A 23,990-nucleotide genomic window follows, 5' to 3' on the forward strand; every position below is an offset into this window, starting at 1 on the left:
GTTCCTTTAGCTGCTCCTCATAGGACTTGTGTTCCAGACCCTTCACCAGCTTCATTGCCCAACTCTGGACATGCTTCAGCACCTCAATGTCTTTCTTGTAGTGAGGGGCCCAAAACTGAACACAGTACTCGAGGAGCAGCCTCACCAGAGCTGAGTACAGGGCAATGATCACCTCCCTGGTGCTGCTGGCCACACTATTCCTGATACAAGCCAAGATGCCGTTGGCCTTGTGGCCACCTGGGCACACTGCTGATTCACGTTCAGGCGAGCATTGACCAACATCCCTAGATCCTTTTCCTCTGCACAACTTTCTGGCCACTCTGCCCCAAGCCTGTAGCGTTGCATGGGGTTGTTGTGACCAAAGTGCAGGACTCACCACTTAGCCATCTTGAACCTCATCCCATTGGCCTCTGCCCATCAACCCATCCTGTCCAGGTCCCTCTGCAGGGCCTTCCTCCAGCAGATTGACACTTCCCCCAATTTGGTGTCATATGCAAACTTACTGAGGGTGCACTCAAATCCCTCATCCAAGTCATCAGTAAAGATATTAAAGAGGATGGGCCCCAACACCAACCCCTGGGGAACACCACTGGTGACCGGTCACCAGATGGATTTCACTCCATTCACCACTTCTCTTTGGGCCCAGCAGTTTTATCATTTCATCCCTTGTCCTCTCATTGCTTTAGGAGAAATACCCTGAATCTCGCTTTTCTATTTTAGCTATATTGATCAGAACCCACTAGACTTTCTGAGGTCTGTTCAGTGTCAGTCCTGTTTCTTGACTCCATGTTCACCTCATTTTTAAGTTTAAGGGTACTAACCCCTTAAACCTTTATTAATTTCCTTCTTGAAGCAGGGATATACATAAGATGAAGCTTTAAAAACAAGTGTAAGAAAAAGAGAGAAAACATGAAGCAAAGACAGAGAAGAGGAATCAGTGACTGGAAGGTTGCACAGTCTAGTTATAGACCTAATTATAACAGTCTAGTTATAGACCTAATTTGGATGTTTCACCAGATGATTGGCTTACCTGAATAGAGAAGAAATGGTTGAGGAGGTGGTGAACCTAGGTATTATGTCAGAAATTCTGAAAATCTGTCAATTTTACAACTAATGGAGCTATACTGCAAATGGTCAGAGAACAACTTTTTTCATATCAAGAGGAAGAAAGTGTAGAGCAATTTTCTTAATAATTTATTGCCTTTGGTTTGGGGATCAGTACACCAGAGATTTTATCTAGTAGAGTAAGATACAGCCATTGTAATTCACATCAAAGGAGTAGCTAATATGCTTCCTACATGGTGAATGTAAAATATAGAGCTATCTATAGAGCTATCTTTTAGGAGAATGGCAAACAAAAAGCCCCTGCATCCCAGTTCTCATCATTTTTCTCTAGGAAGAAAGCCAGGGCTGTTCCTACAGAGAAGCTGGAAGAAACATTTCCAATTTCAAACAATCTTATTAAACAGTATATTTTGTCTGTAATAAAATTCAATAAATAACTATAGATCAGTAAAGTAAAAGGACAGATAAAATCCAATAAAATGCATGAAAAAGATCCATTTCCAACATTAGATCGACCAATATTCAAAGTTTTCCATTTATTTTCTCAAATAAATAAAAATAGATAAAATTATTTTTTTGTTTCATTTGGAATTTTTCAGTACATGTAGAATCACAGGAAATGGCTAAGCTAAAGTTACACAACCTTCACTTAATCTAAGTTTCTTTGCTTCATCTGAGATCATCTCAAAATAAGCTCCAGAACTAAAAGGGGCTATCACGATCAACATGATATGTTGACAAATTCTGCAGTTTTTTTTTTGTTTTGTTTGTTTCTTTTTTTTTTTTTTTTCCCTAGGACTGGAAAAAGAGAATGAAAGAGTTTGCCAAAAGTCTTCTAGAGGAAGGGACAAAAAAGCCTGCTCTGATTTCTGTTCAACTCTAACCAGCATAATTCTTCACCTCTACTCCCATAAAATTTATTCTCACTGGTTTTGGCTTACTCTTTTCTAACCTATTTATATTATCTCTGGAAATTTCAAAGGATTAAAGCTGTTTGGTTTATAACTCATGGTTTCTGATCTGTAACTTCTTTTCCTCACAATCAGATAATAAATAAAAAATTGTTTATCCATTTTCTCTAGCTTGAAGATCACGCTGATCTTCAGAGTTACCTTCTCTGGTACATCTTCTTTCCTAGCCCACACTGCAAAACTGTTTTTAATAATTGCTCTTCCAGAAAGCAAGTACTATTCATGCAAATCTCTTAAAGTCAAAGGAACTTCAGAAAAATAACGTAACACTTTGCCTCAGAAGGTAAGCCAAAGTTTGAGAGCAGATCTATTGCATCCATCAACTAAATTTATATAAAGTGATTAGTAAGTATGTAGATTATCAGTACACGTCTTACATTACATGTCTTAACATTATGTCTTAAGAAATAGTACAAAAGTCTTAAGAAATAGTACAAGAGTCTTAAAAGATAGTACAATAGCTACAGTATGGTCTAAAAATGTGAATTTTAGTAACAAAAATGTAAAAAAAAATTTTTTTACAAGCATTTTTTTTACAACATTGAAAGCATACATACACACAAAAAAGGAAAAGTCAATCCCAGGTTTTATTAACATTTAGAAATGTTTTTTTCTTTTTATTTATTTATCTATTTATTTATTTATTTTCAAACTAATTCTTCCTCAGAAGGTAAAATGTCATTAGAACGTGTTTCACAGTCCAACAGGTTTGTGACTGCAAGACACTAGTTACAATTTGTGGGGAAATATTTGTTGATAATGCTGCATAACATGCAGCATGAAGATTCTCCAGGCTGCTGGGAGAGGAAAAGCTTGAGAAGCTGTGAGATACTAATAAAATGCACTTCTTTTGGTGGCTGTGTCAGACTGCGACAAAATAATTTCAAACTATCTCAGGAAATAAAACAGTCTACAAATAAAGATTCAGTTATGTAGCACCTGAACCTGTTGCCTATGAATTGTAAACTGACCAGTGCTAAGCAGTATATTTATATATATATATATATTTTCCCTTTTTCCTTTGATTTTATCTTTCAAGAGAGACACAGTAAAAAATGTTGGTTGTTATTTCTGAAGAGAGATTCCAAACAGCTGAAGCGTCATGATACAATTTAACAGTTCTGCTATTTGTATTCTCTAACAAAATTTAAGGTTTGAGATTTAGACTGGAACTTGTGTTAGGGTAGGTATAGAGAACACTGTTGGAGGGTGTATTTCATTAACACTTTTGGGAACACCCTGTTCTGGGTTTTAAATATGGCTTGAAATGGGATTTCAGCTCTTATTTTTAATCTACAGTTCCAGATTTCCTTCCAGACTTTGTAGTGGTTGATGTGTAGTCAAATGAATGATGTGTAATAACTAGTGGCTGAAGCCAGATCCTATAGAGACTTCTCTAGCTACCAATGAGATTTCAGCATCTCGTATTACTGACATCTGAACCAACTAAATTGAAAGTAGCTAGGATGATCCTTCCCATTTATTCTTTCCCCTTTTAAAACTGAAATTGAATCTTAAGTCAATGAACTTTCAAAGTCTATGGAGAAAAAAAAAAAAAAGCAAAACTATTTTTCTTACATGAATCTCAAATGTAATAGGACATATGCATATTTTACTAAAAAAAAAAAAAAAATAGACCAAAATTACCAAAATTTTTAAAGTCAGACAAATCCATAATGTTAATAAGATAAAATCCTCTGAAGCCATTCAGTGTCACCACCTAATATAAAAGAGCTCAAGCATTGGTACAGTGCTCTAAATGACTCTGAACAAAGTTTGCCTGCCTGTATTACATAGGGAAAGCTGTGAACCATCGATTACCTAATATCATGGATAACTATGGATTCTTTTTAATTTGATTTGGTTTGGTTTTCTTTGGTTTATGTGCGTGTGCGTTTATATATTACAACCTTCGCACTAACTGTACATATTATGCACCAGTGCATTTCATTGATGATTTTTTTTACTGAAGCAAGTGTTATGGACAAGGTGACTCCATACTTTTAATACTGTTGTGACTAAAATATTGCTTCTTTACTTGCATTCAGAAAAACAAAACAAAAACAAACAAAGAAAGCATTTCATATGTAATTATTCACGACAGATAATACAAGGACTGGGAATTTTCAGCAGCTGAAACTTTTCCTTGCTTTTGTAGCAATTTGAGGAGAATACTTCCAAAAAAAATTCCACTGAAGTGTTGGCAAAAATATAAACACATATATATATATTCTCTTCTTTTGATGCAAAATAAAAGACATTTTAACTGACAAGAGTCATTACATGTAATTAATTACCTGACATATAAACATTCAATTTTCACTTACAATACCTCCAAGCCACATGGCCCATCTTAGACAGCTGCATATAAGAAGAATTTATTCCCAGAGTTCGTTATTTCTTTCTTTAGGGTACAAAGCTGGGTTCTGCAGACCTTTAACTGATAATACTTCAGTTATGGCTCATAAATTCCAGGTTTAGCCACATTTTCTGTCTAGCTAGGTATGATCTAATCACTTTATTTAAGCAAGTGTAAATGGAAGGTGAAAGAACTATGAGTGACGAGAAATGAGGAAACCTCTGCCCTGTACCAACATAAGACACTATCCATTTTAGTATGCCCTAAGGAGAGCACAGAAGCCATACTCTAGCCTAACACCTGTTTCAGCATGCACAAAGCTGCTGTAGCTTTATAGAATCACAGCATCACAGATTAGTCGAGGCTGGCAGGGACCTTTGGAGATCGTCCAGTTCCCCCTTCCACCTAAAGCATAGTCAGCTACAGGAGGCTGTTCTGCACCATGTCCTTTTGGGTTCTTGAATATCTGTAAGGGTATAGACTATACAACAATTTCAAGTGTCAGATGAGGCAGCCTCTAAGAAAACACCACTTGAGCCTAGAATCAAGTCTTGTACATGTCCCAGAGTTTATAATTGCCATGGAGGCTCCAGAAAAGTTTTTAAAGACCAGATCTGACTTTGGTGCTTGGCACAGTAGAGCAGTGTTGTCACCTAACTCAATTATATATATATATTTATCCCAACTATCTGAAACAGTGGACGTCCCATGGGAAATAATACACTGTAGTCAGAAAATTACCTGTAGAAAAAAATTTCTGTAGTCAAGCCAGCTGTAGCTGTGTTGACATCTCTCTGTCTTCTTTCTTTCATCTCATATGAGTTATGTATATAAGAATAATAGATCAAATGCTTGAACCAATATTTATAAAATGTCTTGGGATTCTCCAAACCATCCGTTACGTCCCTTCTGCCAAGATGAGCTTGCAAAAAAGTTTATTCACTGATAAATAATTCAAAAATTGTGTGCCTCAGATTATCAATTTCTCTTCATTCTCTCTGACAACTATTGTTCTGCTACTGCTAAGTATAATATTGTGGATACTTTTGAGATTAAATTTGCTTCTTCATATTATCTGTTTCTTAGTTTCTGTCATGGTTTAACCCAGCAGGCATCCAAAGTACCACACAGATGGGATAGGGGAGAGAATCTGAAAGGTAAAAGTGCGAGAACTCATGGGTTGAGACAAAGACAGTTCACTAGGTAAAGCAAAAGCCACATGTGCCAGCAAAGCAAAACCAGGAATTAATTCACTACTTCCCATCGGCATGCTAGTGTTCAGCCAATTCCAGAAAAGTAGGGCTCATCACATGTAACGATTTCTTTGGAAGACAAAGGCCATCACTCCCAGTGTTTCCCCTTTCCTCTTTCTTTACCCCAGCATTTATTGCTGAGCATGATGCCATGTGGTGTGTTGGGTTTACATGGCAAGGTTTTGGTAGAGGGGGCGCTGCAAGGGTGGCCTCTGTGAGAAGAATCCAGACGCTGCCCCATGTCAGATAAGGGCCAGTTTCAGCTGGCTCCAAAGGGGCCCACCACTGCCCAGATCTGAGCCAATAAGTGACGTTGTTTGTGCCTCTGGGAGAGCAGATTTATGAAAGGGGGGAAAAAAAGGTTTGTAGCAGCAGCTCAGACAGCGAGGAGTGAGAACCTGCCCTGCAGCCTCCAAAGTGAGTGCAGAAGGAGGGCAGGAGGTGCTCTAGGCACGCAGCAGGAGTTCCCTTGCAGCCTGTGGAGAGGCCCCTGGTGGAGCAGGCTGTCCCCCTGCAGCCCATGGGTCCCCACATGGACCAGATCTCCATGCTGCAGCCCATGGAGGAGCCCCCGGTGGAGCAGGTGGATGAGGCCTGGAGGAGGCTGCGGCCCATGGAGAGCCCCTGCAGGAGGAGGCCCTGGGCCAGAGCTGCAGCCCGTGGAGAGGAGGCCACGCAGCAGGGGGTCTGGGGGGAGCTGCTGCCTGTGGGGGAACCCGTGCTGGAGCAGTTTGCTCCTGATGGATGGACCCCGTGGTACGGAGCCATGAGGGAGCAGTTCTTGAAGAGCTGCTGCCTGTGGGCAGCCCCCCCCAGGCTCAGTTCGGGAAGGACGGCATCCCATGGGAGGGACCCCACGTGAAGCAGGGGCAGGGAGGGACCATGAAGGAGCATCAGAGACAAAGCGTCAGGGACTGACCACAGCTTCCATTCCCCATTCCCCTGCGCCACTCAGAGGACGTAGAAGAGGGTGGATGGGGGGAAGTTTTTGTTTGTTTGTTTGTTTGTTTTTAGCTTCTTAGTGCTCTAGTTTGTTAGTAATAGGTAATAAATTTTATTAATCTCCCTATGCTGAGTCAGTTTTGCCTGTGACAATAACTGTTGAGTGATCTTCCCATTCTTATCTCAATCCTTGAGCCCTTTTCATTGTATTTTCTCCCCCTTTCCCTTTTAGGAGGGGGAATGAAGGAACAGTTGTGGTGGAGCTCAGCTGCCCAGCTGTGTAAAACCACCACAGTGTAATATCCCTTTGGCCAGTCTGGGTCAGCTGTCCTGGCTCACACTGAACATCAGTACTCCCTTGTGTTTTCTGTCAGAGGCATAGGCCAGACATACGACATGGCAACACAAAACACACTACAACCACAGCTTATCTATTGGCATGTGCAGATTTAGGATTTATGGTATTGAGGATGGACAAATAAGCATCCAAAATAAGCATCCAAATAAGCATCCAAACTCAGTGCTTGATTCTCCTCACAGCTAAAGCCACTGATGGCAATGAAGACGCTCCTTCCATGTTGTGTAAGTTACAGAATGAGAGGACACATGAACCAGTGATTCATATGTGATCACAGAGAATTTGAATTGGGACAAGTACAAATGCAAACTTCTGGAGTCTGATTCTGCACCACTAGGACATGCCTAGAGTGATTATCAGGCTTAGCTGAGAATGATCTTCAGGCTGTGCTGAGAAAGTTCCAAAAATGGCATAATCATGTCAACCTAATGCAGCTTCTGGAGCCCTGCTCTCAGTACAAATGATTGGCTGAAGGGCAGACATTCACTGTTGCAGTCAAATGTTTTCTTGCTCAAGAGCTATTTCAGCTGATGCTAACAACAGGCAGGACCTTACTTTTGCAGTCCACAGTTCTTCAGCAGATCACAGCTACAAGACTGAAGCTTTTTTATACTAAGTGGAAAAAAAGGATTTTTATTATTTATTTTTTCTTTAGAAACAGACATATAAATATATATATATATATATATATGGGTTGAATTTCCTGATTCCTTCACCTAATGTTAGACAACTCACGAAGATATCTAAAAATTAAGATTTGTGGATCTAAGCTCCATGATCTTTGTTTGTTGTCAGTTTAGAAAGGGGACATCTAAGATCTAGACTGCTGTCAGGAGTTATGTCTGTGCCTGGCTTCTAGTGGGCTTTACATCAGTCTCCTCCTCCTGAAGTGCCTTGTGTAAAGTGGAAATCCATTTTTTTTTTTTCCTGTGTGGGCTCCTTATTGCACTGAAGGTGAAATAATCCAGGATATTAGAAAATAGCCTCCAATTTACTGTTATGTTAGATCACATGCTGGTTATGCATAGATCAGAAAGTCCTTTTTACTGTATCTCATTATTTTCTAATATCATCTTTGCCTCCAAATAAATTAGATTTTGCTAGAAAAATCACTGAATATCCCTTTCTGTCCCCACTGCACAGTACTTGTAACTAATAAGTCTGTCTCTATTCTTATCAATAGCTTCCTCCTGAGTGTCTTTGTTCCAGGGTTACAAGGTTTAATGAAAACTAATGCTCCAGGCACCAATTTACATCTTCCTTGAACACTACAGATTATGGAAGCAGCATTTATGTAAGAACATGTTTTGTGCTATAGTAACTAGAGCAATCTTTTTAATGAGACAGAATTTACTTTTCAGATTATAAAACACCTACTGAAGCGTGGGCAATATTACATCAGGTCTGACAGTTTAACAAGAATGTACTATAGTATGGATTTTATAGAATGATGAGATAAAATGTGAGACCAATCCAGTTTGGAAGTAACTCAAGTCCGAAGTCCCACAGAGTCTCTTGAAAACAAAACAAAACAAAACATCACCTCAAAGAAACAAATGAATAAATAGAACCCAATAATGCACTGTCTTCATTTCAACATATAAAGAAAGTCCTCAAAGTGGCTGATTGACATGGAAAACATCTTTTCAGCCTACAAACAGTCCTCTGTAGTTAGCTTTTGCTATCCTTACATGGTGACATAAGACACATTAAATCCTTCACTTCGAGGGGTCTTATTAAAAATTGCAAAGGTGATAATGAAGAATGGCCATGTTCTTTGCAGACTTTAGGACTTACTTTTTTTTTTTTTTGTACAAGGAGAAGAAGTTTTCAGAAAGCCTCTTTTTTAATCTGGTGCAGCCTAGTGGAGAGGAACAGGAAGAAGCAGAAAGTAAGGAGAATGAAGTTCATCTTTAAACGCATTAAACCAGAATGTCATGGTGGGGAAGGATTTATTAATTAAGCATTTGTTGAATACCTGTGTGTTATTTGCACTGTAGGAGCACGCACAGTTAAATAAGAAATTGAAAGGAAAAAGATCAGTTTTGTAATGACAACATGAGAAAATCCATCTACTGCAGTGCTAATATCACTGAACTCTTTGTTTTTGAGCTCTGTCTCATCAAGAAGATACACTGATCAGCGAAAGATGATAGAAAATGACGTCAAAATAATAAAAGTTGCCACATAAGACTCTGAGATGTGATTATCATTGTTAAAGTATAGAATTATTACACAATGGAGGAGAACAAAGCAAGAGGGGTAAGCAACTGCTAATATTGTTTCTGATATACAACTGAAAGGAAGAAGTTTATATGAACCATTAGAAAAAGGAGAGAGAGAGATAACAACAAACGAAACTGTTCTGTGATTTAGGATCCAGAGGGACCCGGACAGGTTTGAGAGGTGGGCCTGTGCAAACCTCATGGGGTTCAGCCATGCCAGGGCAATCCCAAGTACAAATACAGGCTGGATGGAGAATGGATTGAGGGCAGCCCTGAGAAAAAGGACGTGGGGGTGTTTGATGAGAAGCTCAACATGAGCCAGCAAAGTGCACTTGCAGCCCAGAAAGCCAAATGTAACCTGGGCTGCAACAAAAGCAGCCTGGGCAACAGGGCGAGAGAGTGGATTGTCCCCCTTCCGCTCTGCTCTGATGAGACCCCACCTGGAGCCTGCGTTCAGCTCTGGGCCACAGCACAAGAAGGACATGGACCTCTTGGAGCGAGTCCAGAGGAGGCCATGAGGATGATCAAGGGGCTGGAGCCCCTCTGCTATGGAGCCAAGCTGATGGGGCTGGGGTTGTTCAGCCTGGAGAAGAGAAGGCTCCAGGGAGACCTCACAGTGGCCTGCCAGGGCCAGAAGGGGGCTGCAGGAAAGCTGGGGAGGGACTCTGTGTCAGGGAGTGTGGTGATAGAGTGACAGGAGAAGGAGCAACCTGGTCTAGTGGATGGTGTCCCTGTCGATGGCAGGGGGTTGTAACTAGATGATCTTTAAAGTCCTTTCCAACCCAAACCCTGTTCTCATTGCCACTTTCAGGAAAACAAAACAAAACAAAAACATTGAACATAGCTGTGATAGGGAGAACTGTGAGAGATGGCTGGAGTATCACAGGAAGGGGCTTTTTGGGTGAATACAGTTTTCACTTCAAACAGAAACTTATAATAACATTTAATTGCTCATATGCTCTTATGGCAATTATTATTGTCGCTGGCAATGCCTGTGTATATTTCAGGGAACTTCATGTGTCAGGGCCTTTTCCAACAGATACAAAATTGCACCAAGTTTGGCCCCCTTTACTTTATGCTATCCTTCTAAACATTTTGGGAAGATTTGTGCAACCCTCAAGTTTTTCAGCCCATGATGCAGCGAGTGCAAAATATGCCCCCTGTTTCTTGTCTCTGAAGCTGCAACATTGCCCTCACATTATTTCAGGTTCTACAAATTGAAAAAAAAATACTCAGCAAAAACTAATTATGTCATAGGACCATGAGAATGTGATATGAGGTCTAGAAGAGACTAAAAATGAAATTTTTTTTGGACAAAACTGACTGGTGACATTTTACTGAAACTGAAGAAGAATTCTTGCCCTGTTTAAATTTTCATAAATAGTTTAGCCTTAGGTGATGACTACTACTGTCAACACATCGTATAAATGGAGTTGATAACCTGAATCATATTTAGCAATCTTACTTCTGTAAATGTTTATTTATAAAAGAATATTGTGGAGAGTTGAACTTTAAAGAGGTTTTCTGTGTTGTGCAGAGATTCATGCCATGCAGAGCTGTTCTTTTAAAATTCAGATCTTAAGAGAAACAGCTCTCTATCCAAAACTTTTGTTCAGAGAAGTTTGTAAACAACAGAAATCTGAACTCAGGTATTCATCACTGATGTTGATAGAAACACCAAGGTCAGAATTCAGTGGAAAAACAAGAAAAAAAGACATCCCAAGGATCATTCAGATAAAATCTCTACTGCAATTACTTGAATGTTTCAGGTTCAGGCATGACAGAGTGATTTCATTCCTTCACAACCTGATATGGGGAAAAGCCAGCTCTATAAATTACACTAGCATGAAGGTCAACATTTATATCCAATGTTCATTCACATTTATGTCTAAGAAATAAAGAATTTATTGAAAAAGCTGTTGGGTATAAATTCCTAATGTCTGACATATTGCTATTAATCCTTACCCACAAAAAAAAAAACAAACATAAAACTGGATAACTGCTGTTCTTCATAAGAGATAGATGAAAAGACAAAGTTGAAGGGTCTAACAAAGATATCATCTTTGCCGTCATAATTGTCTAAGAAAATTTTTTGAATGCGACCACTTGCGAAATTAATCACACAAGTGTATCTGTCCAGTAAACGCTGGACTGGTTAGACTGGTGTTATTGACTGGAAAGTCCTATTTTTTAATTTATGGTTTCCTCTCTCCAGGTGTTTGAAGGTTTTACTAAGCAGAATGCTAATGTGCCAAAATGGCTGTTTTTTTGGATTGCTAAATTTTGATTTTTTATTATTTCTTTCCTTTCTCTCAGCATCCATCGTTCATCATCATCAGAAGCAAATGAATCTAGGAAACTCAGAATCACTTCCAATGAAAACAACATTACCAACAATAATATATCTCCATGAAATGTTCTGGCATAAGCAAAGCAGCTAATCTCAGATCAAGAATTTTCATAAAAATACTACATTCACTTCAAGATAGTTTTTCTGAGTTGAATGCCAAACATGCAAATTTTACCAGCATCTTGCATGGAAACAGATTGTGGCAAAGGAAGTCACACAGTATTTCTTCATTGTTCCCCACTCCCACACACACTCCCAAGGTAACTGAAAGGTCTTCATAGTTTAGGAAGAAACAATAGTTTTAGTAGTTCAAGTACCTTTTGCCTTCTCTCTCACAATGTCATACCAGCTGACTTCTGTCTCTTTCCTCTTTTCCTTCCCTAGTAATTGCAAAAATCCACTACACACACAATCCTTATAGTTTCTCACTGTACTGAAAATAACAAAATTGGTGGGCAGTTGACCCCTCATAGATGAACCCAGATAGAAAGTTAAATAGCAATTTCCTCCTTCTCTAGCAGATACTGTTTAGCAAATCTGGGACCTAAACGTGGTATTTCAGCTTCCAAACTGATAGCTCTTTCCAAGATCATCTTTGTGAAATATAATGGGAAAATCCTTTTGGATGGTTCAAGGTGGATCTGGCATGATTTACTCATTGTCTCAAACTAATTGACTTGGTATAGAAAAGGAAATCCATTTTTCTGCCATTCTGCCTTCTCTCTTGAAAAGCTAAATTATGTGGAGGCTGTTTGAAGCTTGATTGACAGCACAGTTTGTATTGCATTCCAGTCAGTCTGTTAATAATGCCATCCAAAAACTTTAGGCCAGCTAATCTTTCTACACAGAAAGATCTAATAGATGTTCTTTTTCTTCAGCAGCTAAATCATCATGAGACTTTCCAACCATTACACCCACAATCAACAATAAACTGTCACGCTATGGTCGCCTAATCAGAGTTGCCTTAGCTTAAGTCCATTTGATTTATCATAACATTCAAAGGAGACCCAGATGATCAGGTGGATTATGAGAACAGCTTTTCACATGACAACACATAAATCAAATGAAAGCAAAATCTGTTGAAAGAAGTTCAGATGACCCTTCACTGTAAAGTCTGTGTCATTTAATCTGTGAGCACTTCATTCAGATGAGACACTTTAGTGTGGTGTACGTCCCTGTCCAGTTTCAACCATGTTTTTTTCTACCAACTTCCTCAACTGGAAACTAATGGTGGTTTAAGATGTAAGAAGCACACAAAAATAAAGCTGTAAAAATTACATAGAAATCGTTAATAACCCTGAATTTTGGCATGTGTTTCTTTCAATAGGTCTGTGAAGAAAATACACTTAGAAACATAAGCAGAGATGTGAGATCACTAAAATGTCTTGGTGGGATTCCTGTGATTAACTGAACATTTACTTTATAATTCTGCACAGCATGAAGAGGAATCACGAGGTATATTTCTTACTGTCCTATATAAATATATACATACTTTGTATACTAATTGAGTAATTAGGAACATGTGTTGTACCTTTTGTACACAATCTGAGCCCACATTTCCAAGAACTCTTGGAAGTATGTTATTTAACATTTATGCAAAATAATTAAATAAAGGAACTAATGGAAAGCTTGGGTTGCTCTTCTCTTCAGTATTTCAGGATAGTGTCCTTTGCTCTGTATTAGCATGCAGAGTCTGTCAATGAGAACATGGAACCTCTCCAAGTTCTTCTAAAAGAGCAGTGTGAATCCAAATAAGATGCCATCTACAACACAGAGTTTGAAAAGTGATTTTACAGAGTCCGTTCAGGCTCTGGACAGTGATACTTTACTGATCTTTCCTGGACTGCAGGGCTTAAGCTTCTCCTTCCTTTTACACTTTGGACTTTTTGAGCCTGGAAAACATAACAAATCTGCTTGCATCCTTCCCGTTTTGAGAAAATGAAGAATTATTTCCTATTTGAATCTATCCTAAGTATTTTGTCATGCACATAGAAAATATCCTTTTCAAATGAGCAGAGAGACATCTTTCTGAACCTGGGCTGAGAAGTACGCATCTCTGGGACTGCCTTTTGTTTGCCCTGGATCCAGTCACAAACACTTCAGAGCAAAACCTTCTGCTCCTCCTCAATTGACTGAGAGGTGGGCTTGGGAATGTGTGCTGAGACAAGTGATAGGAGACTAGAGGAGGAAAGATGTGAAGAGTAGTTTAGTCTTGAAGACATCTCCTTACCTCACCGAGATGGCCTGGTCAAATCTGCTGTGTGACCAGTGCTGCTCCTGTATGGCCACTGACCCTGCACACTGAGTGGATGTGCAAAATCTGAGACAAAGGAAAAGACTGATTTAGGGACGCTGCCAAGGAACATGGATAAGGTGAAGGAGAAGGAAAGTCCATTCCAAGAAAGGTGAAAGAAATAACTTTTTCTAAAGTTTTCAAGATGATTTTTGATACTTTTTTTTTTTTTTTTTTTTTAACTGATAAGCTGCAGAGCAGTCCTGGGCTTCAATGTGTCAGGTGTATGATAGTCTCAGTCTTATATGATATTCCCAGTGTGCAGTCCATGATATAACAAGATAGCATGGCTTCCATCAACGTGTCATGGTGATTGACTAGTGATGGATTGGTTGGTGACAGCTGTTATGACAAAGTACTTTGATATACTGTGTGTGAAATACACAAGACAGCTGAAGCTGCTGTTCCACTGTCTGAACAGCTGAGCTCATTATTTTCCTCCCTCAAAGAAAAATGAACACAGTCCATATTTCCATTGCTGTTAGGCTATTGATTGTTCTTTGTACTGGGAGTGTCAAGGAGGGATTCCCTCCACTCTATGCAGAATAGGTCTGTGTTCTTAAATATATAAATAAATAAAGATGTGAGACCTGTACCTTTGAAATGTCAGACTCTAGTTAAAGGATTTTGAAGACAGATCTGGTTCTAATTAAGATTAGGTGACACTCTAGATCTCTGCAAGGTATCATGAGGGTGGGTGGATAAGAAAAAGCTCTCCCAAGAGGGAGGCAGAAGAGCAGCAAACCAGCTTCCCTTCTGTAAAGGGAGGCAGAGGGTTCTCATTAGAGCCAGAGTCTGAATGAATACTTGTCTGTCTGTGTTGTGCTGTTTTACACTCAGCCAAGCATTTAGCTGTCTGTTCCTGCTACTCTATACAATAATGGAAGGGTGATTGCAGAAAGGTAAGAAGGAGAAAGAAAAGGTGAGAGAAGCAGCCAAAATTTCCTGCAGAGATCTGGGCCACCATCTGCCCAGGAGACAAAGGGCAATACTGATTGAATTACTCGTGTGTAAACTCCAATACATTTTTTCCTTTTCTCTCTGTTAATCATCTGACAACACTTGACTTCATCCTTCCGTCCTGTCCCCCCACTTTTTATGCCTGTGCTACCTTAGCAATGCTGTTGCTGGGGAGTGGAATCACCTGCTGATGCCATGTTCCTCCTGGTCTGATGGCAATGTAAATCATCCCCCTCTCTCCTTCTCACAACTTTGATGTAAGTGATCCCTTGTGCTTATATGATTGGATCGTTAAGGTTTTGTGGGGAATTTTTCAGTAAATGCTGTCCAGAGCATACCTGTTACAGAGGCATTCTGGAGAGGAACCAAAGGAGATGTGAGTAATTTGCTGCTAAGGCAGTGGTACTTAATGGACAAGAGTGCTGTTATGTTATGTTTGGGAGCTGAGTAAGGCTGTTTCTCTCAGTTTTCCCGTCTGTAAATTTAATATTCACTTGTTTCCTAAAGAACATATGGTAAGATATAAGAGTTAAGCAGTATCTTGGCTATATTTTTATTATCTCCAGGTAGGCCTTATATATTTGTTTTTCTGTGAAGTACAGCAAACTGAGATTGGTCTGTTTAGCAGCGCTAAGAGTATAAACATGATTTCTTTCCCTTCACAGTACTCTTAAAATCAATAACAACGACAACAACAACAATTTGGTTACTTTACAACAATCTTTTTAAAAGCAGAATTTAGCTTTATGACACTCTGAGGTGCAGTCACTTGAAACCTATGGTATTACATCTCTTGTCACACAGGTTATTCATTGTGAAATTCATCACCTTTCCCTGTTCATCAGTCACAGGGACAGTAGCTTGATGTCTGCTGACATCGCTGGGAGGGGTGAATGATCCTTCATGGAAGCTAAGGGCTGACAGAACCTCTTGCAAAGTATATTGGGATGTGGCAGCAGATTGTAAAAGCCTTACTCTTAGCAGAAGAAAGAGGCGGCCTCAGTCCCTGCCTGGTAATTCTGCAGCTGTAACTCATTCTACATCCACAGCTTGTTTGTAAGGTGCTTGTTCTGGCCTAGATCAAGACAGTTTCTCAATTCCTGTAGTTCAGTAGAAATCTACCCTGTGTCTGTGATTTAAGCTCAAGCATGGGATCATTTGTCAGCAGAATTTGTGATGTGTTTAAAGTGGCCAGACTGAGCAGAGGTAGGAGAAGGGCTCATTTGACCTCCCACACATTTTTATGCCGCAGTTGTTCACCCAAGACAAATGATATTGTGTCTGCTCTCTGCTTGAAAACAAGGCATTGTGAGGAATGAATAATGCAGATAGATGTTCAGCTCAACTTGTGCTGATTTCTCATGCATTCTTGTCTTTCCTGGGAAGTTTATTGATATCCATCCAAACCTAGTGCATCCCCAGACTTTAAAAAGAGCAGAAACAATACTGTGCCCAATTTGCTCCTTCCAATTCTTCATATGGAGAACAGGAGAACAGGAGAAAGACATTACATACATTTACTCAAATGTACTTGGTCTTGACCAAATGGAGATGGGTACAGTACAGAAACCACCTAGGAGCAGTGCTTTGTTAGACAGCTAAACATGCAGAGAATATCAAAATCATTTCAAAATGCTCTGTTCTCTAAATTATAAAATGATAATCACATTCATAATTATTATGTAAATAAAAACACTTCATTGATAATAGCTTCTGCCACAGTATCGAACACCTGCATTCAGTATGCATATATGTAGACAGAGTGTGCAGATCAGTGACAAGAGGGTACAACACAGGGCATCGAGCTTTTCTTAACATGAGTGAAATGTATGATAAGTGTTGAGGAGCCAACTTCGAGGTTTACTTTCTTTTCCTTTTCCCACATTCTTATTTTCTTCTCCGTTATCAGACCATCCATAATATGGATGAGAGAAATCCTCTCCTTTTTTTCTCCAGCATATTCTATCCTCCCTGCTCTCTTCTACTACTTTTGTGTGTCTGTGCGTGTACATGCATGTGTGTAATGTGTGTATGCTTGTGGGGAAAAATCGTATCCTTAATCCAACTAGTTACACGCACTCTCATCATCAATGAATTTATAATATGGTCTTCTGACTGGTTCAACATTTCCAACCTCTCATCGTCTTGTCATAATTTGTAGAAGCCTTGAGGCAAAGTTCTGTGAGTCATGGTGTCAACTAATGCATAATTTCTTCTTGGCATTAAATTTACTTGAAAAGGGAGCATATTTTTTGTTGTTGTTTCTTAAAGTGTTTTTTCATTATTATTATTATTATTATTATTATTTATTTCTATTATTTCTTTGATTTCTATAGTTATAATGAAACCAGTTATGTCTGCACTATGGAAAGAAGGTTCCTGTTCACTGCTACACCTATGAACCTAATCTTCCTTATTTGTGGACTTCAAGGAGTAACAGAAATGGGGTGAAGTCCATTGGTAAGAAGCTGACATCGGATGCCAAGAGACAGTTTGAAGAGTACAGATGCGATAAAGAGGATTTTGAGTTTCTTCCAAGATCTTTAAAAATAAATAAAAGTATCCCAATGAGATGATCTGTCTAGAATTTAAGAAAAACAACAGAGCATGGGACCATTAAAAAAATAAAGAATCAGCTCAGGTCTGAAAACAAGTGGATGATGAGGAAGGAGAAAACGTCTAGCAAGGACCAAACCTGTCCTTTCTGTCAGAAAGCTCCCCAAAACACTTACCCCATGCTGAGCCCATGTTGAGGGATCTCTCTGTCACAGAAGCCAGCAGGAACTCCTGCATGAGGACGGCCCTCCTGGGCACAGTCCTGACAGCAAACCTGGCACATGAAATGGAGACGACTTTGAGCAAAATCCAGCCTTTTCCAAGCAAAGATCCTGGTTTATGTGAAGCTTACTCCCATGAGTAATATCCTATTCTGTGAGTGAGAATTAACTGCATCCTTGGAACAGCATGATATACTGTGCATATATTTGTGTTATACTATGAATACTATATGAATATATATGAGTATGAATACTCTAGCTATACATAGTTTAGAGCAGTCTATAAATGCACACACACAAACGTACATATATATATCATAATATGCATGCTATGTTTACTGTTTATATAATGTGCAATATATATAGAATGTGTAATATTATTTTTATATGTATAGTATTATATATGTAATATTATATACATAGCATTTATATATATACTATTCTGTGAATTGTAGTCATAGCGTTCCTGGGCCTACATTATGGAAATTAAATCATGTATTACTAAATAGATATAGAAGATATATTATTTTTAAAAAAGATTAATTAAAGATAATATTTATGTGCTATTATTTACTATTAATTGCTGTGCTGTTATTTACTATTTGTTGTTGTTGTTGTTGTTTGTTTGTTTGCCTTTTTTTTTTTCCTTCCCCACAGAATCACAGAATGGTTTAGGTTGGAGGGGATCTCAATTCCAACTCCCCTGCCATGGGCAGGGACACCATCCACTAGACCAGGTTGCCCAAAGACCCATCCAACCTGGTCTTGAACACCTCCAGAGTTGGGGCATCCACAGCTTCTCTGGGCAACCTGTTCCAGTGCCTCACCACCCTCAGAGTAAGGAACTTCTTCCTTAAATCTAATCTAAATCTACCCTATTTCAGTTTTAAACCATTAGCCATTTGTCCTATCACTACATGCCCTTGTAAAAAGTCTATCTCCATCTTTTTTATAAGACCCCTTTTAAGTATTGGAAGTCCACCATGAGGTGTCCTAGAGCCTTCCCTTCTCCAGGCTAAACAACTGCAGATATCTCAGCTTTTCTTCATAGCAGAGGTTCTCCAGCCCTCTGATCATCTTTGTGGCCCTCCTCTGGACCCTCTAACTCATCTAGGTCTTCTTTCTACAGAACAGTCAGTCTCACCTCTGTGTCTGGCAAGATCATGGAGCAGATCCTTCTGGAAACCATGCTAAGGCACGTGGAAAATAAGGAGGTGATTGGTGACAGCCAAAATAGCTTCATTAAGGGCAGATCAGGCCTGAAAAATTTGGTGTCTTTCTTCAACAGGGTTACAGCATTGGTGGATGGGGGAAGAGCAACAGATATCATCTACCTGGACTTGCGCAAAGTATTCGACGCTGTCCCTCATGATATCCTTGTCTCTAAATTGCAGAGACGTGGATTTGACAGATGGACCAGTCAGTGGGTAAGCAACTGGCTTCATGGTCACACTCAAAGAGTTCCAGTCAACAGCTCAGTGTCCCATCTCTGCTATGGAGACAGGCTGAGGGAGTTGGGGTTGTTCAGCCGGGAGAAGAGAAGGCTCCAGGAGGACCTTATAGTGCCTTTTCAGTACATAAACAGGGCTACAGGAAAGTTGGAGAGGGCCTCTTTGTCAGGGAGTGTAGTGATAGGACAAGGAATAATGGCTTTAAACTAAAAGAGGGTAAGTTTAGATTAGCTATAAGGAAGAAATTCTTTACTTTGAGGGTGGTGAGGTACTGGAACAGGTTGCCCAGAGCAGCTGAGAATGCCCCACCTCTGGAAGTGTTTAAGGCCAGGTTGGATGGGACTTTGAGCAGTCTGATCTAGTGTCCCTGCCCATTGCAGGGGGTTGTAACTAGATGGTCTTTAAGGTTAATTCCAACCCAAATTATTCTGATTCTATGATTCTATGATTCTTGTGCTGGGGGTTCCAGAAGTGGATGCAATACTCTAGGTGGCGTCTCACAAGGATGGAGTAATGGGGTCAGCTCCTTTGACCTGCTGGCCACACTTCTGATGCAACCAAGGATATGGTTGACTTCCTGGGTTGCCTGTGCACACTGCCTGCTCATGTCCAATTTTCATCCACCACAATCCCCAAGTTCTTCTCCACAGGGCTACTTTCAATCCATTCATCCCCCAGTCTGTACTGATGTTTGGGATTCATCACAGAATTATCGAATGATTCGAGTTGGAAGGGAGTGTATCACATTACCTACAATACAAATGACCATTTTTTCTCAGGCTGTTAAGCATCATTTTAGCTGCTACTTTGACTCTACAAAATAAATTGATCAATTTCTGATAGTAAGATAAATGAACTCCTACTTCAGGCTTAGATTATTATTATTATTATTATTTTAAACCTAAAATTATTGCTATTTACATTTGATTAAAAACATATATATATTATTCATTCAGTCCTTCATTTTCCAAGGAGTCCCATCATTCCTCCTTCCCAAAGCAGGTTGTACCAATGATTCATTACCCCTATTTTAAAGTGCGTGATTTATTTCTCGTCACTATCCAGCCTCATCTGTTAGATTAGACAGCTCCACCAAGAAAAGCGTTCCCCTTGCATAGATATCTGCAGACTATCATCAGATCTGTTCTTTTAAGTTTCACATTACTGAAACAGATTGCTTTTCCCACTCTGTTAGGCTTTCCAAATTTGAGTACCCTGTTATGTAGACCATTCCAGTGACACATCACTTATAAAGGAGATGTGCAGAAGCAATCCCCTTAGCCACGAACAGTGGCTGCACAAGCGTAGCTGAATTACGGCTGTTCCACCATACTTTAACCCATACAGGACCAGTGAAATCTAGCAAACATTTGTCCTTATGGTGTGAGTACTGACATAGTGTGTTATGTACTGGAACAGTAGTTGTTTGAGTCAGGGAACTACAAGCCTGAGGATCACGTGTTAAACACTGGGTTTGGAGAGCGCTCAACCCTCATAACAAGAGTCTATGAAGCTAGAACACAAAATTGGTTGTGTGACATTGAATATCACAAACTGTCAGGTACCACTTTCAATGAATTATGCTAGAAATCTTTTATTAAAGCAATTGAGAAATTTTTATTTTATTTTTTTTAACAGAGATGTAATCAAATGGGCTAGATAACTAGACTCAGGAGTCCTGGTATTTTGGAAACTCCTCAGAAGAATAAAAGAGATTATCACTAACATGTACTTCTTTTCATCTTCAAGAAATCTGTCATTTTGTAAAAACAAACAAACAAAAAACCACAATAGGCTAATGTTATGAACTACAGGCTAATGAAATTCCATGCACTAATAAAATGCAGCAACCTCCGAATACGTTCCAGAGGGACTTCAACATGATGGAGAGGTGTGCTGACAGGAACGTCATGAAGTTCAATAAGGAGAAATGCAGAATCTTGCATGTGGGGAGGAACAGCTCCAGGCACTGGTGCATGCTGGGGGCCACCCAGCTGCAGAACAGCTCTGCAATAAAGGGCCTGACAGTCCTGGTAGATACCGAGTTGACCATGAGTCAGCAATGTCCCCTTGCTGATAAGAAAGCTTTATGGTATTCTTGGCTGCATTATGCAAAGTCCTGCCAGCAGGTCAAGAAAGATGATCCTTCCTCTGTACTCAGCACTGATGAGGCCACACCTGGAGTGCTGTGTCCAGTTCTGGGCCCCAGCGTATGAGACTTGGACATACTGGAAAGAATCCAGTGGAGGGCCACCAAGATGATTGAGGGACTGGAGCACCTCTGCTCTGAGGAAAGGCTGAGGGAGCTGTGACTGTTCAGCCTGGAGAAGAGGAGGCTCAGGGGGGATCTTACCAATTGTATAAACACCTGAACGGAGGGTGCAGAGGACAGGCTCTGTTCAGTGGTGTCCGGTGCCAGGACAAGAGGCAGTGGGCACAAACTGAAACACAAAAGGAGCCATTTAAACATCAGGAAACACTTCTTTATTGTGTGGGTGATGGAGCACTGGCACAGGTTGCCCAGAGAGGCTGGGTGGAAGAGGCTGTGTAGTCTCCCTCCTTGGACAGCTTCAAAAGCTGCCTGGATGTGGTCCTAGACAACCTGCTTAAAGTGGCCCTGATGGAGCAGGGGCAGATGACAGACAAAACACATCAAATACACAGAATAGTAAACCAAAAAATTAACAGACCTAGTGCAAACTTTCCCACGAATCTGCTCAGCCTTTTGAATAAATACGCGTATTACACAATATGGTTATATGCTTATACATTTTTGCTAAATCACATTCATCCTCCCATTTAGGTTCTTTTTTGCAAATTTTATTTTCTTTTCGTAGAAGAGAAATCCCTTAAAAGAAACAACTGAGTCAGCAGAGGAAATGATGTCAAAAATCCAGGTTGCTGCAGGACATTTGATGTAATGGAATGTGTAGAGCTACTATGTGTTTGTGACACATTCTTGTGCTCCAAAATCAAAGATTGATATGCTAGATATGAACTAAGTTAACCAAGTTTATAAAGCAGATTCTGGAAGTTAGATCTTACTGTGCCAGAAATATTGAGCTTTCTGTTTTTCTGCATTGTTCAATTAGATAATCTACATTGATAAAAAATAAACTGATGCAAGTTCAATGCAATTTTTTTAATCTGTTTTTCCATGGTAACACTTTCAAGTTGTGCTTTATCATTGAAAATAGCTGTATGAACACAGCATACTAAATTGCAATGTACTACAAAAATGTCTATTCTCAATTCTCTAATTCAGATTTTTTTTTCTCTTTAGAAGTTAATAGGGTTTTTATACTTTTACAAGAAGTTTCAAGTTGATTTTAATGTTTGTTTATTGTAAGGTGATGACCAGAAGCAAAAAAAATTTCACTTCCATTTTGCTAGACCTTATACAAATACTGTAGCTACTGTACAACTGAACTGGGAGTTCTGTGGTGAAGTCTACAGACTACTTTTATTATATCGCTAATGGTGTTCAGTTGCAGAAAACCAACATGGACAGATTTCTTTAATTCTGGGCAAACTAATTTTTATAGTCAGTGTATTGATACAAGTATAAAATCATAAAAATGATTCGAGTAAAAAAGAGTGTGGAGAAAGCTTGAAAACTTTCTATTTCATAACAATACTGTTCATCTATTTTCCCTGTTCTTGAAGAATGCTTTTCTAAGTTGTGGTCACATTTCCAGTTTCCTGCATCCTCTGCATCATCTGATCCATGTAGGTTCTGGTTCCCTGCCACCTCCCCAAGCCTCAGCTCAGCTGCCGGTGACACAGCACCACTGGGCAGCTGTGACTCATACTTTGGAAGACATTATTGAAAGAGTCTTGAGAAAGCTCACAGAGCAGAGCCAGGCAAGAAGATTAAGGCAAAAATGCAAGCAGAATGTTGCTGAGACAGAGATAGATAACACCTCCAGGATTCAAGAGAAAAAAATAAAATAAAAATCAAGAAAAAGCATAGAATCTTACAGAAACAAAACAAAACAAAACAAAACAAAACAAAAACAAAACAAAAACACAGGAAGTTGCAACATGGCAACTCATCACTAGCAGGATGTGTTTCAGAGAGCAGTATAGGCCAGACATCCCTTCTGTATTCTCTCATCTTCCAGTGACCTATAACTCAGACTATTTGCAGAACAAGATGTGATAGCATTTTCTTTCTGCTTTTATTTTTTGAACATTTGAATTTAAGCGTGCTCATGAGTTTGTTTCCTGGGCCAATGAGAAATGCATGGGGTTGTCTGCAATCGTAATCTAGTATAAATTATCCTCTTACAAAGTAATATTAATTCAGTAGTGATTCTGGAATATCACAACACACAGTTTGTCAGCATTTAAAATGTGTAAAAACAAAACAAAAGATTAAAATAAGAACTTTTAGAAGCAGTCAAATGCCAGTATGAAAATACTCTTTGATGGACTCACTTACTTGGGTATATCTAATGAAGCTGAAGCTAATTTTGGAAGGTTCTTCTAACTGCTATGGCAATAATGTACTCAGGAGCTGTTTTAGTACTGTTCTTTCACAGAATCCTGATCCAAAGCTCTTGGAGGGCTTTTCACCTACAGTGAGTTTTAGACTGGCCATTCGCAGCTTCTACTCACAGCTAGTTTTTCACCATATGTGCTAAATGCAAAGCAAGATGTGTAAATGAGCAGTGAAACACAAGAGAAAGGTCAAAGATGATAACAGTAATGGCAAAAAGGAGATGGAATTAGGAAAACAACGAGCAGAACTCAGGAAAATATTAAATACATAGCAGATGACAGGGAAAGCTGAGGGAAATACATTACCCAGGTTCTGGTTCAGGTTTCAGCCATAACATGTATCGTGAGAGCTGCTAACTTTATGGGGTATTAAAGCCCCAAAGCTTCATTCACATTATTGTCAAACTTGTAGTGCTGGCTAGATAATGCTGCTGTTGGGCAGTTATTTTGTTTCCAGGGGGAACAAGGATCTGTCAATTCAGA

The sequence above is a fragment of the Cygnus atratus genome, chromosome 1, assembly GCF_013377495.2.
Source record: "Cygnus atratus isolate AKBS03 ecotype Queensland, Australia chromosome 1, CAtr_DNAZoo_HiC_assembly, whole genome shotgun sequence".
NCBI classification, from domain to species: Eukaryota; Metazoa; Chordata; class Aves; order Anseriformes; family Anatidae; genus Cygnus; species Cygnus atratus.